The 14,779-nt window shown below is 35.8% G+C and overlaps 1 non-coding gene across 1 annotated transcript; it reads left to right on the top strand.

The window, feature by feature from the left end:
• The first annotated feature begins 1,006 nt into the window (after positions 1–1,006).
• Positions 1,007–1,114, top strand: LOC148546179 (small nucleolar RNA R71). The gene has a single exon (XR_015902037.1). It is a non-coding gene; the product is annotated as a small nucleolar RNA R71 (small nucleolar RNA).
• Positions 1,115–14,779: the final 13,665 nt, after the last annotated feature.

Here is a 14,779-nt window from a genome sequence, read left to right as displayed (position 1 = left end):
TCATGATTGCACCAAGGTACTTGGCAACTTGCTCTTCAGTAATGTCTTCATTCTCTTCAGAAGAAGAATACTCATCAGAGCTCATGAATGGCATAAGGAGGTTCAATGGAATCTCTATGGTCTCTAGATGAGTCTCAGATTCCTTTGGTTCCTTAGAGGGAAACTCCTTATTGATCACTGGACGTCCCAGGAGGTCTTCCTCACTAGGATTCACATCCTCCTCCTCCCTTGTAGGTTCGGCCATGATGATTAAATCAATGGCTTTGCACTCTCTTTTTGGATTTTCTTCTGTATTGCTTGGGAGAGTACTAGGAGGAGTTTCAGTGACTCTTTTACTCAGCTGGCCCACTTGTGCCTCCAAATTTCTAATGGAGGACCTTGTTTCATTCATGAAACTTAAAGTGGCTTTAGATAGATCAGAGACTATATTTGCTAAGCTAGATGGATTCTGCTAAGAACTCTCTGTCTTTTGCTGAGTGGATGATGGAAAAGGCTTGCTATTGCTAAACCTGTTCCTTCCACCATTATTAAAGCCTTGTTGAGGCTTTTGTTGATCCTTCCATGAGAAATTTGGATGATTTCTCCATGAGGGATTATAGGTGTTTCCATAGGGTTCACCCATATAATTCACCTCTGCTATTGCAGGGTTCTCAGGATCATAAGCTTCTTCTTCAGAAGAGGCCTCTTTAGTACTGTTGGATGATTCCTTCAATCCATTCAGACTCTGAGAGATCATATTGACTTGCTGAGTCAATATTTTATTCTGAGCCAATATGGCATTCAGAGTATCAATTTTAAGAACTCCCTTCTTTTGAGACGTCCCATTATTCACAGGATTCCTTTCAGAAGTGTACATGAACTGGTTATTTGCAACCATGTCAATGAGTTCTTGAGCTTCTGCAGGCATTTTCTTTAGGTGAATGGATCCACCTGCAGAATGGTCCAATGACATTTTAGATAATTCAGACAGACCATCATAGAATACATCCAGGATGGTCCATTCTGAAAGCATGTCAGAAGGACACTTTTTGGTCAGTTCCTTGTATCTCTCCCAAGCTTCATAGAGGGATTCACCTTCTTTCTGTTTGAAGGTTTGAACATCCACTATAAGCTTGCTAAGCTTTTGAGGAGGAAAGAACTTGGCTAAGAAAGCCGTGACCAGCTTATCCTAAGAGTTCAGGCTATCCTTAGGTTGAGAATCCAACCATATTCTAGCTCTGTCTCTTACAGCAAACGGGAAAAGCATGAGCTTGTAGACCTCGGGGTCAACCCCATTGGTCTTAACAGTATCACAGATCTGCAAGAATTCAGTTAAGAATTGAAAAGGATCTTCAGATGGAAGTCCATGAAACTTGCAGTTCTGTTGCATCAGAGAAACTAATTGAGGTTTCAGCTCAAAATTGTTTGCTCCAATGGTAGGAATTGAGATGCTTCTTCCATGTAAATTGGAATTGGGTGCAGTAAAGTCCCCAAGCATCTTCCTTGCATTGTTATTATTTTCGGCCATGTCTCCTTCTTTTTCGAAAATTTCTGTCAGATTTTCTCCAGAGAGTTGTGCTTTAGCTTCCCTTAGCTTCCTCTTCAGAGTCCTTTCAGGTTCAGGATCAGCTTTAACAAGAATGTTCTTATCCTTGTTCCTGCTCATATGAAAAAGAAGAAAACAGAAAAGAAAATATGGAATCCTCTATGTCACAGTATAGAGATTCCTTTATGTGAGTAGAAGAAGATATGAATAGAAGATGGAGAATCCAAACACAAGGGTGAGGAGTAGGTTCGAATTCTTAGATAGAGAGGAGTGTTAGTAAATAAATAAATAATTAGAAGGAGGTGAGAGAGAAGAATTTTTGAAAATTAAATAAATTAAAATAAAAATATTTTTGTTTTTAATTTGAAATTAAAATAAAATTCGAAAATTAGAAAAGAAATAAAATTAAAATTAAAAATTAAAATAATTAGTTAATTAAAAAGGAATTTTGAAAAAGAAGGAAGGGATTTTCGAAAATTAGAAAGGGAGTTAGTTAGGTAGTTTTGAAAAAGATAAGAATCAAATAAAAAGTAAAGTGGTTAATTGAAAAAGATTTAAAAATCAAATTTGAAAAGATAAAAAGTTAGAAAAGATTTTGAAATTAAATTTTGAAAAAGATGTGATTGAAATTTAATTTGAAAAAGATTTGAAAAAGAATTTTAAAAAGATTTGATTTTGAAAATTAAAGTTGATTACTTGACTAACAAGAAACAAAAAGATTTGATTTTAAAATTTAAAGATTGAACCTTTCTTATTAGGCAAGTAACAAACTTAATATTTTTGAATCAATCACATTAATTGTTAGCATTGAATTCGAAAATATGGAATAAAAATAAGAAAAATATTTTGAAAATTAATTTGAAATTTTCGAAAATATGAAAGACAAATGAAAAAAATTTTGATTTTTGAAAAAGAATTGAAAAAGATAGAATTTTTAAATTGAAAATTTGATTTGACTCATAAGAAACAACTAGATTTTAAAATTTTTTGAAAAATTCAACTCAAATTTTCGAATTTGATGAGTGAAAAAGGGAAAGATATATTTTTTATTTTTGAATTTTTAATGATGAAAGAGAAAAACATCAAAAAGACTCAATGCATGAAAGTTTTGGATCAAAACATGTGATGCATGCAAGAACACTATGAATGTCAAGATGAACACCAAGAACACTTTGAATGTCAAGATGAACATCAAGAACTTATTTTTGAAAAATTTTCAAGAAAAGAAAACATGCAAGACACCAAACTTAAAAATTTTTTATTCTTTAGACATTAATGATTCAAGAATGCATGTGAAAAACAAGAAAAGACACAAAATAAGAAAATATGAAGATCAAACAAGATGACTGGCCAAGAACGACTTGAAGACCATGAAGAATGCAATGCATGAAATTTTCGAAAATACTTTTTTTTTTAGAAATTTAAAAAGATGCAATTGACACCAAACTTAAAACTTGACTCTAGACTCAAACAAGAAACACAAAATATTTTTTGGTTTTATGATTTTATTAATTTTTTTTTTCAAAAATTAATTGGGAAAAACGAAAAAGAAGAAATTATTTTTTTGTATTTTTCGAAAATAAGAAATAAAAGCTTAAAATTAAAATAAAATTACCTAATCTGAGCAACAAGATGAACCGTCAGTTGTCCAAACTCGAACAATCCCCGGCAACGGCGCCAAAAACTTGGTGTGGGAAATCGTGATCGTTCATTCCCCGGCAACGGTGCCAAAAACTTGGTACGCACAATTGTAATCTCAACTCTTTATCACAACTTCGCACAACTAACCAGCAAGTGCACTGGGTCGTCCAAGTAATAAACCTTACGTGAGTAAGGGTCGATTCCACGGAGATTGTCGGCCTGAAGCAAGCTATGGTCACCTTGTAAATCTCAGTCAGGCGGATTCAAATGGTTATGGAGATTTAATAATAAAAAGATAAATAAAATATAAACTGGGATAGAGATACTTATGTAATTCATTGGTGAGAATTTCAGATAAGCGTATAGAGATGCTTTCATTCCTCTTGAACCTCTGCTTTCCTGCTGTCTTCATCCAATCATTCCTACTCCTTTCCATGGCAAGCTTTATGTAGGGCATCACCGTTGTCAATGGCTACATCCCATCCTCTCTGTGAAAATGGTCCAATGCGCTGTCACTGCATGGCTAATCATCTGTCGGTTCTCGATCATACTGGAATAGGATTTACTATCCTTTTGCGTCTGTCACTACGCCCAGCACTCGCGAGTTTGAAGCTCGTCACAGCCATCCCTTCCCAGATCCTACTCAAAATACCACAGACAAGGTTTAGACTTTCCAAATCTCGGGAATGGCCATCCATGGGTTCTAACTTATACCACGAAGATTCTAATATCTCGGACTCGGTCCTCTGTATTAGATATCTAAGAGATATTCATTCTAGCTTGTTTGCATGTAGAACAGAAGTGTTTGTCAGGCATGCGTTCATAAGTGAGAATGATGATGAGCGTCACATAATCATCACATTCATCATGTTCTTGGGTGCGAATGGATATCTTAGAATAGGAATAAGCTTGAATTGAATAGAAAAACAATAGTACTTTGCATTAATTCGTGAGGAACAGCAGAGCTCCACACCTTAATCTATGGTGTGTAGAAACTCTACCGTTGAAAATACATAAGTGATGAAGATCCAGGCATGGCCGAATGGCCAGCCCCCAAACGTGATCAAAGGATCAAAAGACGATCCAAAGATAAAACTAAGGATGTAAATACAATAGTAAAAAGTCCTATTTATGCTAAACTAGTTACTAGGGTTTACAGAAATGAGTAAATTATGCAGAAATCCACTTCTGGGCCCACTTGGTGTGTGCTTGGGCTGAGCATTGAGCTTTCCACGTGTAGAGGCTTCTCTTGGAGTTGAACGCCAGTTTGTAACCTGTTTCTGGCGTTTAACTCCACTTTGCAACCTGTTTCTGGCGTTTAACTCCAGAATGCAGCATGGAACTGGCGTTGAACGCCATTTTGCATCGTCTAAACACGGGAAAAGTATGGACTATTATATATTGCTGGAAAGCCCTGGATGTCTACTTTCCAACGCAATTGAGAGCGCGCCATTTGGAGTTTCGTAGCTCCAAAAAATCCACTTTGAGTGCAGGGAGGTCAGAATCCAGCAGCATCTGCAGTCCTTCTTCAACCTCTGAATATGATTTTTGCTCAAGTCCCTCAATTCCAGCCAGAAAATACCTGAAATCACAGAAAAACATACAAACTCATAGTAAAGTCCAGAAATGTGAATTTTATTTAAAAACTAATAAAAATATATTAAAAACTAACTAAATTATACTAAAAACTATGTAAAAACAATGCCAAAAAGTGTATAAATTATCCGCTCATCACCAATGCTGTCGGAGACCTCTCCTCCAAAGCCATCACCATCCATTCCTTCATTCAAGTGGGTAAATCTTTCATCTCTAAGCTTAATTAGCTCACTTGAATATGCTTTACTTGAAACAGATGGTCAGCTTAGAGCTCTTTGTGGCATTAAGCGTAAGAGGAAGATGGTTAGTAGTTGGAGTCGTCATGGAAGGTTCAATATGGTTGCATACTCAAAGTTTAAATGCAAAGGTTCGTATAAAGCTCAACTGAATGGGTCTAGGAAGTTGGTTGGCCGCTTTAGTGAGAATTCAGATTGCTTGCCCCCCGGATGGAATCATGATGATCAACAAGAAGACGGGTGCAAAAGTAAGGTTTGGGACCCCGGAATCCATTCTACCAATCAACACTTTTGGGGTCTTGTCACTTGCTTTAACTTGCTTGAAGGCTTTCTGCGCCTAGTTTGGGACCCCGGAGGCCATTGGAATTACAAACATTGGTGGAGATTCCTGGATGAGTTCAAGCACAAGCCGCCATGACAAGGAGCTCACGAAATGTCCAACTTAAGGACTTTAACTAAAAGTGCTAGGTGGGAGACAACCCACCATGGTATGATCGTTCCTTTTTCAACTATAATTTTATTTATTTTTGTTTGTTTTTGAATTTTATTTTATTTCATTGAACCTGGAATTATTTATAACATCTGCATACTACATTATGCATTTTGCATAATAAAAAAAATGCATGCGACGCGTAAGCGTCGCTGACGCGTCCGCGTCACAAGTGCATTAGAAAGAAAAGAAAAGTGAATAGAGAGTCACGCGAGAGCGTGGCTAGAGGCGTGCCTTATGCACAAATATGCCCACGCGACTGCGTCGCCGACGCGGCCGCGTCATTTGAAAAATAGCTTCCCCACGCGTCCGCGTAACCCACGCGAACGCGTGGCTCTGTAAAATCGACGTAAAGGGGTGTATGGCAGAGAGTTATGATGGAGCTGGGCTGGACTCGTGCTAGAAGCCCAAGCCCTACCACACGATCGCGTGCCCTACGCGGCCGCGTCGTTTTACAAAATGAGGCCATTCACGCGATCGCGTTACCCACGCGAACGCGTCACCCCAGATTTTTGGCAAAATCACACACCACGCGACCGCGTCACTCACGCGTCTGCGTCACCTGCGCCGCACAACTTATCCAGATCAGCGCCAATTATCTTATCTTTTCTTTTCTAATCCTAATTTCTTCTATCTTTTCTTCTTTCTTCTTTCTTTCTTACTTACTTTTTCTTCATCTCTTTAATTTAATTTATTTGCATACTTTCATCCATTGCATTTTAATTTTGTGCATATTTTTATTTTCTTTTCTAAATTTATTATTTTTCCATTGGTGTTAAATTTTCTTATTCAACTGTTACATCTTTTCTTGAATTATTCTGGCGCTTCATGACTTGTTTTATTCTGATTGGGTATTATTATTCATAAGTCAATGCTATTCTTTTATGACACTTGTATTCCTTTGCATTGACATGCACTCACACTGTCTTTCATTACCCACACACTCTTTCCCATTGTTGCAATTTTTTGCATTATTGATATGCCATTCGCTTCTCCTGTTTTCTCAATTGCATGTTGTAGCTACCATGTACTTGAGACTCTCATTATTTAGCAATAACCCAACCATATTTTATTTGATTCCTATCTTTATTTTTGGGCTCCTTTTCTTCTTTTTCCTCTTCTTTCAGGCTGGCCACCAAAGAAGGAAAAGGGAAAGCTTCTAAATGGGGAGACAAACAAGTCCATCAGCACAATCTTTAGAGAAAAGCGTCAGTTGTAGCAACCCGTCCACTTCTACATCTCAGCATACACCGAGGACGGTGCAATCTTTAAGTGTGGGGAGGTCAATACCGACTTCCATGGGTTAGTTATTTTCTTCTCAACACCAATGTCTTATTTTCTTTATTAACTCATTGTTGCATTTGCATGTTTAATTGCATGTTTGTTTGATTTTATGCATTTGGTTACTACTTGGTTGAAGTAATATTTTCTTTTTCAAGAAATTTTTGAAAAATTTCACTAATTTAAATTAAAACTTTTGTGTTAAATTTGTTTGAAGTTGTATTTGAAACATGGTTTTTGAGCCAAAGAATATACAACCCGTGAGATTTTGACCTTATTTACATGGTTACATTATTTAACCATAAATTTTTATTCTTGTGTGTTTTCTTCTCTATGATTGCAATCTTTGCTTTGTTCCATTCTATATGTCCACTATTTAGTGTATTTACATGCTTGCATATGATTGAGGCCATCACTTGATTTTTGCTCACTTTTCCCAAATAAGCCTACCCTTTCAATTACCTTTGTTAGCCACTTTGAGCCTATTAATCCCCATTTGTTCTATATTTTACCACATCACTAGCCTTAAGCGAAAAAATAATTAAATAACCCAAAATGAATCTTTGGTTAGCTTAAGTTAGAGATTGTGTATAAATTAAGTGTGGGGAACTGTGGGAACTTGGGTTGAAGAAGTGTATAGTGTTTCATTGATAAAATATTAGAAATTTGGGTACCTACTCATGTGAAACCAGAAAAATCAAATATCTATGTGCATTGATATGTTATGTTTACTTTTATATATATAAAAAAAATTAAAAAAAATCCAAAAAAATATTCAATAAATAAGTAAATAAATAAGGGGACAAAATTACCCCAATGCTAAGTTAAGTTAAGGAAAAGATCAATGCATATGTGAAAAAAAATTAAAAGAAAGGTTGATGCATGAGTATGAGATGAAAAAAAAATGGAAATTTTGGGTAGCTAAGCATGATTTTAGAGTTACATAAAGAGTATGTGTATGTTAGGTGAGAACTTGGGCTAGTCAATGATTCATATTTCAACTCACTTGACCATACATGTATCATCACCCTTACCTTAGCCCCATTACAACCCTGAAAAGACCTCATGATGTTTGCATTGGTACATTAAATTTTTGTTGATTGGTTAGATGAAGAACAAAGTTTAGAAAGCATGACTAGAGAAGAGTAGAGTGATTACCCTATACACTTGAGAGACTAGAGTGCATATACACTACCAGTGAGGGTTCAATGCTCGATTCTATGTTCCTTGCTTTCATGAGCTATCTTCTTACAAGTTTACTTGTCTTTTATTGTATGATTTGAATTAGTGAAATCTGATTTATGTTTGTCTTAAAGAGCTTATTTATTTTTAACCAAGTAGATAGAAATATCTTAGCATGTAGTTGCATTCATATAAATAGGTTGCATTTCATACATCATACCATTCCTCTTCACTCTCTTATAGCTTCTCTTGAGCTTAGCATGAGGACATGATAATGTTTAAGTGTGGGGAGGTTGATAAACCACTATTTCATGATTTATCTTGTGCTCAATTGAGTGGTTTTTGTCAAGTCCTTACCCACTTATTCATACAATTCGCATGTTTTATGTTTTCCTTCCTGATTTTGTGCTTTGATTGAAAACATGCTTCTTTGACCTTAATTTTATTAATATTAATTCTCCCTTTATACCATTCGATGCCTTGATATGTGTGTTAAGTGTTTTCAGAGTTTATAGGGCAGGAATGGCTCAGAAGATGGAATGGAAGCATGCAAAAGTGGAAGGAATATAAAAAATTGAAGGAACTGCAAAGCTGTCAGCCTAACTCTCTTACACTAAAACGGTCATAACTTGAGCTATAGAGGTCCAAATGATACGGTTCCAATTGCGTTTGAAAGCTAACGTCTGGGGCTTCGATTTGATATATAATATTCCATAGTTTCCCTGACGATAAGTGACGCGAATGCGTGATCCATGCGGACGCGTCGCAGTGACGAAAAACTAACGTGTTTGAATTCGAAACCAGCGAATTCTGGGCTGTTTCTGGCCCAGTTCTCGGCCCAGAAAACACAGATTAGAGGCTATAAAGTGGGAGAATGCATCCATTCATCAGAAAACAACTCATCAGCTCATAATTTATAATTTTTAGTTTTAGATGTAGTTTTTAGAGAAAGAGGTTCTCTCCTCTCTCTTAGGATCAGGATTAGGATTTATATTAGGATTAGGATTTCATCTTCTTCATCACAGGTTTAAATATTCTTTTTATTTATTTTCTCAATTTTATTTATGAACTCTTTGTGTTTAGATTCGAATGTTTTATTTAATATAATTTGAGGTATTTCAGATTTGACTTTGCTTTGCTTTATTTATATGGATGCTTTTAACTTAATTTAGATATTTTCTTCCTTTTGGCTTTGGTTAAGTAATTGGTAACACTTGAGTTGTCAAACTCATCAGTGATTGAAATTGGCAGATTACTGATTGATTTGGATCGCTCTGAAGCTAGTCTTCCCACAGGGATTGACTAGGACTTAAGGATTAAATTAATCAGTCCACTTGACTTAACTAAGTGGGATTAAAACCCAATTCTCATCACATCTGATAAGGATAGCTGGGATAGGAATTCTAACTCTTATACTTTGCCAAGAGATTTTATTATTATTAATTTATTTTTCTCGTAATTTAAATTACTTATTCCTTATTTCAAAAAACCCAAAAATTCTACCTTTTCCATAACCAATAATAAATCATATCTCCCTGCAATTCCTTGAGAAGACGACCCGATGTTTAAATACTTTGATTATCAATTTATTTAGGGGTTTGTTACTTGTGACAACCAAACTTTTGTAAGAAAGGAATTCTTGTCGGTCTAGAAGCTATACTTACAACGCGAATTTATTGTGAAAATTCTAGATCGCGCGAGAGTTTCGTTCTTCAGGTGTCTTTCTCTTGTTCCCTTTGTTCTTCAATTCCTTGCCCTTGGGCTTTTGGATTTTCCTCTATATATAGCACGCCAAATCTGCCTTGGTTTCTTTTTGTTTGTGGGACTTCTCTTTGTCTACTTGTTTCCTCTCCGTTTCTGATAACATCTTCTTTTTGTCCTTTCTTTTCTCTTTTTGGCCTCTGGACCACCATCCATTCCCCAAAACTACTATTGTTCTCAGTAATTACTTGCTTTCCCGTGTCATTCTTTCTTGTGCTAGCTTTCTCTTTTTGCAGGTCTTGTTGTTTTTTACTGTTGTTTTCTTGTTGTATACCTGTATTAGCTTCAGCACTTTGATTCTCTTGTTGCTTTTTTATTGGTTCTTCCTTTCTCTTATTGTTTGGGCAATGTTGTTGATCATGATCTACTCTTCCGCAGGTGAAACAAATATGGTGGATACCCTCATATTCAATGTGGTACTCCCTACCATTTATCAGATATCTCCCCAGTAATAGTTTGGTTGGATCAACTTCAACGCACAGCCTAGCAAACTTGCCCCTGCTCATGTCTACCATGTTGTTATCAACTTTTGTTATTCTCCAATTAAATTGCCAATTTGCCTCAGCACAGTTCTATCATATAATTCAATAGGCAGTCCCAGCAATCTTACCCATGCTGTCACTTTGTCAATAGTGGCTTCCAAAGGATTGAAGTTTGGCTCTCACATTCTCAGTGTTAAGTAGTGGTCATAGATTTTCTATGGTCCCTCTAATAGAGCGAAATCAAAGTCTTCAGATGAGTAAAATTTCACTAGATAGTAGTCATTGCTCAAGTCAATAACGTCTATACTCCCTTTCTTACTCCACATATTTTCCAGCCTCCTTTTCATGGCTGCATATCCAACCCTTCTTCCTAGTAATTTCACTATAAAAGAGTCCTACCAAGGCTTCCACAGTTCCCTCTCTATGGACTCACTAATCACAATGTTATAGAGCCCCTTCTCCACTTCTTCCACTCTGATTCCTTTGTTGCTGTTGCTTTGGGAGTCCTTTCCATCATGTTTTTTCCCCTGTCATTAGCTGCTCCTTTTCCATCTTCTGTTTTTTCCTCTTCTTCTTCCTCACTGAGACTGTCGTCTTCCATTTGATCTCCGTCAGGACCTCCTTTCACCATTTGAGCAAAAGTAATTTTTTTGTTCTGTTTTTGTACATCTTCTGTGGTTTCGGTCATCCGGTCTTCCTCCCTTGGAACCAGTACTTGTGTCCCAAAGAAGCCCTCTGTATCCTTTCGCACCTTTTTAGTGCTTCTTCTAAGCTGATCTTGTTCTTCTGGCGATGGCTGATGGTCGTGTGGAGCCCTAACTAGGGTTCCGGTACTAGTCATGTGAAAGGAAGCAAAGCTAACGGTAATATTGTACGGAGAGAAAATTTGAAGCTATGGATAACATATAATGCTTTGAACTTTGATTTGAATATATTACAATGTTTTTATTCCCTTTTTGAGTAAGTAAATAATAGGTCTAAGCCTTCTTCTTCTCCCTCTCTTTTTTTTTAGGATAAGTGGGTTAATTCGAAGAAAATCAACAAATTCGAGGGGACATTAAAATATTAACATATACCAAAAAAATAATCACCAGTGTTTTAAATTTTAACTTTTCGAAAAAAATGATTGTGGCCTATCCCTCCTATTCTCCGTTGCTTTTTTATTTAAATTGATCTAAGTGGGCTAACGGAAACCTTCCTAAAAAAAGTATATCTAAGAACAATGTTTAAAACCAATTAGCCCGTTGCCCAAAAAGAGAAAAACCCATTTCCCTCTGCATTTCCATTTCACACATCCATGCATATAACTAGTCCCTCTCATGTCTCAACCAACTACCAGCTAATAAATTCATAGTATAGATGATGATGGATTACAGAATCAAGCACAAGCAAAAATAGTATTGGACTAGCTCATAATATATATCACTTTCGTTTAATTTTTGGTCCGCAAATATTTTCCTTTCTTCAACATTAGACAAAAACGAAAGTAAAAAACTGAACACCTTTCGTCAAGTTAGAAGTTGGAACTTAGAACTAATATCATTGTCCCAGTCTATTAAAATAAAAGAACTAAAGTAATATCATTGTCAGACCTTGGTCCCAAAATGACAACTTTTTGTTTTTCTTTCTCAACCAATACATTTTTTACAAAGAACAAATTGAAAATGAGACTTAAGAAAGTAAGAAGTTTACAAAGCATTGAACTTTGAGTTTGAAATTTAAGAAAAAAAATTAGGGCACAGTTTGTGAGAAAAAAGAAAGAAGAGGAGGAGGAAAAGAATGTAGTGATAATATTATATGTAGTTGCTTTTTAAAAAAAAAGAAAAAAATAGATCAATTTTTTACTTGGATTATAGATAGGGAAATTATAGCATACATATGTTAATGTATACAGAGTTGGAGAGATTTCCTTTTGCTGAAGGTTGTGGTGACAAGTGGCATGATGATCTATGAAGGGGAGCAGCTCGGCAGTGGTGTCAGAGTCTTTATCCAGGCCGCATGTTGTTGGAGCCGTACCGGTTAGTCAGAAGGAAGGAAGCCCGTAATGGGCTTTCGAGGTGGCCCCGTAATGTATAGTCTATATGGATTGGAGGGAAGAGTGTTGACTAAGCGTGTATAGGCTATGGGCTATTATTGGGTTTAGGGAGTAAGAGTTCTAAGATTGTTAGAATCGAAAAAAAAAATCTCTTTCAGGGGAAAAATGAGCTTGCCGAAAACAATAACCATGTAAAGCTAGTTTATTGAACTAGGAAAAGATAAAGATAAAACAACATGTTGAGAATTATTGTGGTTGTTCTCCTTTTTTGAATATATGTAATTGCAAATACAGGTTGAAATTATAAAAATCTTTTTTTTTTTCTGTTGTATAAGCTTTAAATGAAATTAGAAAAGGATTAGTTAAAAAATTAATACAGAAAACAGGCAATATGAAAATGCCACATGAAACATATTTAAAAAATATGCCTATAAAATTTTAAATTTTAATTTTTAAAAAGATTACAACACGATAATTATTTTTCAAAAGAAGAAAATAATTTTCGAAGATTGAATTTAAAAAAATTAATATACCTTCTAGTTTATTCTTAAAGGACTAACATACCCCGTTAAGCATTAATTTAAAAAATACTAAATTATTATTGAGGTTGATTGATTGTATTAGCAATTATGAATTTAAATTTAATATTAACAAAACTAAAATAACCTTTTATTTAATTCTAAAAGAATAAAATAATTTTTACGATTAGTAGTTTTACATGTGCATCCAATTATATAGTGATACGTCAGAAAAGATAATTACATTTTACATTAATAGTATGAATAGTCATGTAAAAGTAAGAAAGTAATTGAACGACTGTATAAAATATTTTACATTATCAGTGTATCAAAATTAAACTTTCATGGCTATCAGTGGCTAAGAGAGGGGGGTTGAATCTTAACCTCCTTTTCTTCTGAATGTTACCTTTTGCCTTGTTAAAGGAAATTAGGAGATATTTTTACTTTTGTCTCATATTGAGTTGAGAGACACTTTCTTTTTGTCTTTTGAGCAACAGAAACAGAAATGGAGTAGAGCAGAATAAGTAACACCCAGGTGTATCCTATTTCAGCTACTAAGTGCAATGTAGCCTACATCCAGTCTCCATCACAATCATGATAGAATTTGTCTAACTTTTTCGCCAAATTACACACACCAATATTTTTCCTAGAATCTACCCAATTCTATTTGGGACAAATCCATATTCTAACCCAATCTGAATTTGACTAGGACTCAACGTAGCTTTCAACAGCGAAGTGCTAACCCAACTTGTAAGAGAATCCCCACAGGATCATGAAACAAAACAGAAAGATGCACAAAGAAAATCTGAAACATCTTATGACTTTTTCTCCAATTTTAACTCACTGTCTTTTACCTCTCATTGGCTTTTTTGATAAAAAACCTCACCATATTTGCCTTTTTCAATGTAACTCAGGCAGACTAAATTGAGAAAAAGAAATACTAAATGAGAACCATGAAGGAGAAGAACTCAAACAGCTTAGGTAAATATAAGAACTGAATTATGTGCTTTGTTCGTACTCTCTGGTCTTCAACCCTTGGTCGTTCACCCTTATTATAGAAGAGTGGAGCTTCCATAGTTGAAGCAAGTTTAAAAATCATACTGTCTGTGTCTCCTTTATCAGAGCTGCAGCAGTTTCATTAGTCAAGAGAGAGAGCTTCGAATCTGTTGGATGCAACTTATCCATTCTCTCTCACCCATTTTCTTCAAGTTTCTTCAATGTAGACCGTAGAGTTTTGCTTTGGCCCCAAGTTTGAATTTGGACCGTATATCTTCTATTGTCCGAATTTGACAGTGATTTCTCCATGGTTGCTTGATTTGGGCTTGAGACTTTGAGAATTTCTTTTTGGTTCGTTGGTGAAGCACAAATGACGGAAATATCTTTTGAAGTGCTCTGACCATAGTGTGACTAGCTTCTTGGTTGTAGCCCTTTCTTCTTGCATGGATGAGGAAACACACTTCTTGTTCTTCAACCCACCATAGCTTCTGCACTTTCCATTTTCTTCTTTCACCCTTGTTGAATGACGTCACCGAAGAGAAGGAGAGACGAGAGAGAAGAAAGGATTTGGCTTTCGGTGGAAGCCAATAAAAGTTAAATGAATTGAACTTTGGATTTCAAATTTCTTTGGTGTGTGGGTGTTGGCAACTAGGTTAGAGTGTAACGGCACAGTTGTCAGAACCGGACCGAAATGGCTGGTTCGATCGGAAAACAGATGAATCGAACTCCCAACAGGCCCGATAAAGTATTTAAACCGCTTAAGAAATAGAACCGATCAAAGCGGTAAGAATCGGTCGAAACCGATAAAAACCGCCCAAAATCAGTGAAAATCGGTTCAACTGAACCGTTCGAGAGAAATTTCCAAAATTAATGAAGATATGGTTCAAATTTGGGTTTTTTTATGCTGCATGCACTCCTTGCTACTAAGCTATGTTGTTCCTTATTATTTTAAATTCTCATTATTAATTATGCACTACGCCAGGCACGGTGAATAGCGGCCAAGATTTGGAGGCCACACACCTCGCCGCCGCAAAGC

The sequence above is a fragment of the Arachis ipaensis genome, chromosome B9 (genome assembly GCF_059453495.1).
Source record: "Arachis ipaensis isolate K30076 ecotype BB chromosome B9, ASM5945349v1, whole genome shotgun sequence".
In the NCBI taxonomy this organism is placed as follows: Eukaryota; Viridiplantae; Streptophyta; class Magnoliopsida; order Fabales; family Fabaceae; genus Arachis; species Arachis ipaensis.
This window is presented reverse-complemented; position numbering and strand designations above follow the sequence as displayed.